This window comes from Cupressus sempervirens, chromosome 4 (genome assembly GCF_028749045.1).
Source record: "Cupressus sempervirens isolate cs-2001-9-10 chromosome 4, ASM2874904v1, whole genome shotgun sequence".
NCBI lineage: Eukaryota > Viridiplantae > Streptophyta > Pinopsida > Cupressales > Cupressaceae > Cupressus > Cupressus sempervirens.
The window spans coordinates 388,567,735-388,573,508 of NC_143121.1; the positions used below are offsets into that span (position 1 = coordinate 388,567,735).

Genomic DNA, 5,774 nt, shown 5'->3' on the forward strand with positions numbered 1-5,774 from the left:
ACTCTGCAACCTATTTTTAAAAATATTTTAAAATTCTCCTCTACTCTTTTGAAGTGGCATATCCATCTCCCTTATGTCCTTGGACACATTAAATCATGATTAGATTCCTCTATAGAGATTTTTATTCCCAGCTTCAAAATCTATGTGCATCATTAAAAACATTACATTTATGAACAAATATATGCCCAACATTTCTTTTAACTGGAAAAATGAAATGCATATATTAATAATAAGGAAAAAAGAGAACAGAAAAATGCTGAAAGAAGTGTTTGTAAGCCAAAAAGCCTGAAACGTGCAACTTAGGTTAGATACAAATAGGCACTACGAAGAAGAGCAAGTTAGTGAGGCAAAACAGCTGAAAATAATCAATTTCAATCTCATCCAACATTTCTACTATTATAATGAAGACTAAAACGTAATAAAATGATAATTAATTTATCATAAAGAAAAAAGCAATCTTTTCTTCCCCTCAAATCTTGTCGTCAATTTCTCAACATGTTACAAAGCCTTTGTCCAAAGATAATCAAATTTGTACAATGAATGGTAGGAAGAGTTGAAGGTATGAATAGCTTTCACATTTTTTATCAATAGACAATTGAATATGCATCAATAGATTTTAAAAAATTCTATAGGTTTAACTATCAAACCAATTAATCATTGATTGAAAATCTTAACCCAAAACTTATCAATTCCATATACCAAGACAGGGCAAGCTCTTGCCTTATCTTATTTTAGATAATATGTTTTGTATTGAATATGGATTATCTAATAGTTCATTAATTTTCATCTCCATCTTCTCTGTAATGATTATAAGAGTGGTCGGTCAAGTGGAAGTGACTAGTAAAGAGGGGAAGATTATTTTGTAGTCTACTAATTCAGGCTACAAGTAAAGAAGGGAAGATTATTTTGTAGTCTACTAATTCAGGCTACAAGTGAAACATGTATAACTTACTTTCTATAACATTTAAATTTGGAAAATGTTTTAGATTGATTTTTTTAAATTTTATATGGAAGCTATCTGAAATGGAAGCACAAGCTGTACGGCTGAACCTCTTCAGCTAAGAGTCAAGGATTAAGGGGTATCTATTCGGTTAGTTTCGCTGGGGGCATGATCCCAGCCTCATCCCTTTTCAATGATGGAACCACGCACTCAGTAAGAACTTGATCCCTGGTGTACTCTTTAAGAACCTTTCAACTACACCGATAAACCAAAGACCTATTGACTTAGATTGATATTTTGGTTGATACATTTCACAAAGTTTCAATCAGACAGCTTCGAATTCTAATGATGAAATCTCCACTATAAATGCCTTTAAAAAAAGTAACAATCAATTATTGAAAGTTGACAGAAGGATTTCAAAACTGTGTACAAGAGTAAGATTTGCAGTGCAATCATTCCAGCAAGGATACAAAGGGTTTTCTTACTGTTTCTTCCCTCTTGAGCTTTTGAACCAGATATTTAATATTAATATATATTAGCGGCTGGCCACTTTTACGAAAAAACGATTTTACAGTACATCATGAATAGGCATCCATGCGGAAGCAGTGTAGAGGGAAAGGTCTTTCCAGCCAAGTTTAAGGGTTCCACATTCTTCATGGAGAGTATAAGGCTGAGAGGGAAACATCTCCAGCAGAAGCTCTGCCTGAGCTGCTGCATTGCCCCCAAGCCCAACCTTGGTGAACCCTGCTTCCTCAAGCTTCTCTCTTCACTTGTCAAATTTCACATACTCAACCCATCTTGCAGGACCCCCCACGGCAAGAATGTTCTTCATTTCACATGAGAAGAGCTGCTGCTCCACAACATGCCTTTGGATGCTGTCATCTGGATGGGCTGCACTGAGGGAATCAAAGAGGGCAGAGTAATAGTACACTGCTCCCATGAATCTGGAGAGAAAAGTGCCACTGTAACAGAGTTCTTGTTCCACCATTGTTATAAGCTTAGGATTTAGTCTCCTGAGCAACCAAAGGGTGTTCAAGTCAGAGCCGGTGACATCATAGAGAGAATGGTGCAGCCAATGTACAACCAATGCCTCTCCTTTCTTCACCTTCAGCCTCTTTTCTATGGAGTCTCTACCACTAGTACTGCCCATGTTGCCAATCTTGTCTGGAATAGCATGAAATTCAAAGGGAATTCCCAATGTGTTTGCAAATTCTGAGAGCCTTCTTCCTGTAGCCTCCAATGCCTCCATTGAGCTCCCCAGCCCTGTGATTCGAACCCCGGGCAGCCTACCAGGGCGTGAGGTCAGAATGTGGAACAGCCCTGGCCATTGTAGGCCTTGCATGATGTCCAGATCAATGATGTGTACTCTCTTCTCCCCTTCTAGGGCTTGCTGTATTGCCTGATTTGCAGTGAAATGGGAGAACTTCGCAAATGGGGTAATGCCATTGTAGACTTGGAATGCTGATAGGATTCTTTGGGCTTTAGTTTTGTGCATGATGGGGTAATAGATTCCTAGATGTGAGCTTATTAGTCGAGGTGCCATGGCTTCTGCAAAGTAAGTGGCCACTCGCTGGACTGAGCTTCCATGGGGTGAAGAGAGCTCCGGAAGCTCCATGAGCTCCTGAGCTTTCTTTTTCTATGGTGATAATATTTTTTCATCTCAATTCTTCTTATTAGACATATAATTTTGATGATGAGGAATCTCCTCTTTATTTGACTTAGAAGTGTGATAAAATGGTTTCACATCCTTTATCTTTGAGTCACAATAATGAGGTTGAGGAAGATATTTTTTGTTTTTTCTTGAGCACAAATTTGGATTAAGAAGACTATAGACATTTGATAAGTTTGGTGAAATTTTACAATACACAAAATTATGGTCATAGTTTAGGGTCGCCTATGAGTTTACATTACATTTATATCCTAATCACAACGATTTAAAAAGTATCAAGTATTTTGACAATTTAGGAGTATTGTTCTCTCTTTAGGATTCAAATTTGAGATATTGTATTTCTTTATAAGAGAATAAAACTAACACTTTGATAGTCACATCAAGTGAAATTTGTAATAGACGGGTTAGATAATAAATTAAGATCAAGATTTTTAACGTTTGATTGGGAAATTCATTAAATATATGTTAATAGTGTGTTTTCTTCCTATGGTCTTATGTAGAGAGAAACAAAATGATTAGGTTAGAATTTAACCATATATTTATATGCATGAACTATGGGTTACCTTTGAGTCCAAATTCTATTTTAGATTTTTATCATATTCATTGGTTGAGAAAGAGGTAGTATATCGGTCTATCTTCTATTGAGAGTAATAATTGGGGTTATGCTGCCTGTCATAGAGATTATTTGTCTTGCTTTAATCATGTTAGCATTTCTCTTTATTGACCATTTGTCATCCTTTATGATAGTTAGAGTGAAATCTAAATATTGAGAAAATTTGTACATATTAGCATACTATACGCATTGAGGTCCATATGCAATAGATCAAAGAATCTAAATTTAGAGGAAAGATGATTAATATTTTGTATAATCCAACTTTATAGAAATTTGTAGGCATAACTACCATAACTTTAATGGAAGTCGTGTATCACTATTTATAATATAACTTCTAGTAGTATAATAGGTCATTCCTCAGGGGATACCTCTTGTGCTCTCTATCTCCTTACTCTTTTTGGGATACCTTTGCCCCTTGTTATTTGGAGTTTATCTCTTTGGAAATGAATTTGTTATGCATGAGTAGCTAGCATGGATTCAAAAATTTTACAACCTATTTTTACCCACTTAGGCTACACTTTATGGAGGTGTTTGTATAGGTTTTATTTAGATTTATTTGTTTATTATGCATTTTCCTATACCTATTTTATCATATTTAGGCTAATCAAGGGATGTTTTATTGGGTGAGAGGTGTTTAATTCTTCGACTCGAGTTTCTCTTTCCCTGTTTATAGATTTGGGGGCCACATTTCCTATTAGATGCTTGGTACCCACTTCCATCTCCCTTCATTTTTTTATAAATGGCCTTACCCTCTTTATATAATGTTAGATTGTGGTGACTGATTAGAGAAGTACTGTACATAATTCATAAATTCTTTGGGGCTCTTTTTTTGGGCCCTATTTTATCGAGATTTTGGGCCGACATATAATTATTAATTATAACCCTAAAGTGGTAAAAATACTTGTACAAAAGAGCTTAGGATTAGAGATTGTTTTATAGTTGTGATGCATAAATTGGTTCTTGCGGTTGTATTGAGTTGTAAGGGATTACGGATTGTAATCAGGTTGTAATCACTCGATCATAATAATATTGGACTTGTTGTTTGGTGGGCGTAGCCCAAGGATTGGGTGAACCACGTTAAATCTTGGTGTCTTGTGTTCTTTTCTGTGCGATCTATTATTTTTTAATATTGTTTATATTTGCATGTAATTGTTATTTCTATCCGTGGTTTAATCCTAACATATAATTTCATAACTTTGTTGTCAAACAAAATTATTCAAGCCATATTTTGTTTTGAATCTTTGTTTGAGAAAATCATTTGAGTCTAATGAATCCATAGACGTTACTAGGTCTCAACTATTCTTCTCTTATAATAAAATGTAAAACAGATCACAATAGATAATGAAAACATCAAATGTAATAAGATCCATTACTTGCATTAGGTTGCATGCATAGTTGATTAATAGAAATATATATACAATGATAAATTTGCTTCCTTGTCTATTACTCCTACTATGCTTCAATCTTCAACTGACAATGTACACTTACTCGACAGCTTTCCCTTTGTGTTATTAATCTTTTAATTAGTAGTTTTCTACTGTCCCCCGCCCCCCCGCCCTCCCCCCACAATAATGGGTCCATTTTAGTGATAATATCACTTGGAAAGTTGTCTGATGATATAGGAAAAATAGTTCTTTAGCCTTTCATTTGGCTTCTCACATTGTGGGTGAGTTGTCTACCCACTCTTAAGGTGGGCTACTAGCCTTTCTACTAGTGGAATCATATTTCTAGCTTACCTTGTAATGATCAACACATTTACTATTAATGTGTTGTTGATCGTTATTGATGTCTATGGATTGTGGTTCTATAAGAATTAATGCTTTCATTTTATTACTAATTTTAATAAAAAAATACACAACGTAATTTAACAATGAATTTTGTTTTATTATATTAATGACTATAATAAATTCTTATATTGAAAATTCACATTACCTCTCCCAACTCTACCATGCCCACCCCTACCCTAACTATTTTGATTCAATACAATTAAATTACAATGTACTACTTGTATATGAGCAATGTTAGTATGTTAATAGAAACCAAATTTAAATAAAGCTTCTACAAACTAAACAAAATTCATAAACTTCAAGATAGACTAAGATGAGCTCTCAATTGAGAATATGAGCCATTAATGGGCTCTCTCAATGAGAAGCTCTCTTGTTGAGTAGCTTTGTCTAAATAGATAGGATGTATGCTCAAGCTTTATGCTTCAAAAAGGCTTCAATGGATGATTGTGGATTTTTGGTGTGGATAGATGGCTTTAGTATGGATTTGGATCTCAAAATAGCATTATAACTTTACTTCATGGATTGTGTTAAAATGGCTTGGGAGAGGATTCCTTAAATAGGCAAAGGGCTTGAAGGATCAAGGGCTAGGATACAAAGATGGGAAAAAGCTCATGGAGGGCTCAGATTGCATGAGAGGAGAGCACATGGATTGTGCTTCTTTATAGCCAATCAAGGAGTGACACATGTCACATGGTGAGAGGATGGAGAAAAAGGGAAGGATGAGTCAACAAAGGAGGCTCAAGAGATAAAATTTTCATAAAGACC

At 35.0% G+C, this 5,774-nt stretch overlaps 1 pseudogene; it reads right to left on the minus strand.

Annotated features, from left to right (window-relative positions):
• Nucleotides 1-1,311: 1,311 nt before the first annotated feature.
• Nucleotides 1,312-2,678, minus strand: LOC149561683 (protein SCARECROW-like; annotated as a pseudogene).
• Nucleotides 2,679-5,774: the final 3,096 nt, after the last annotated feature.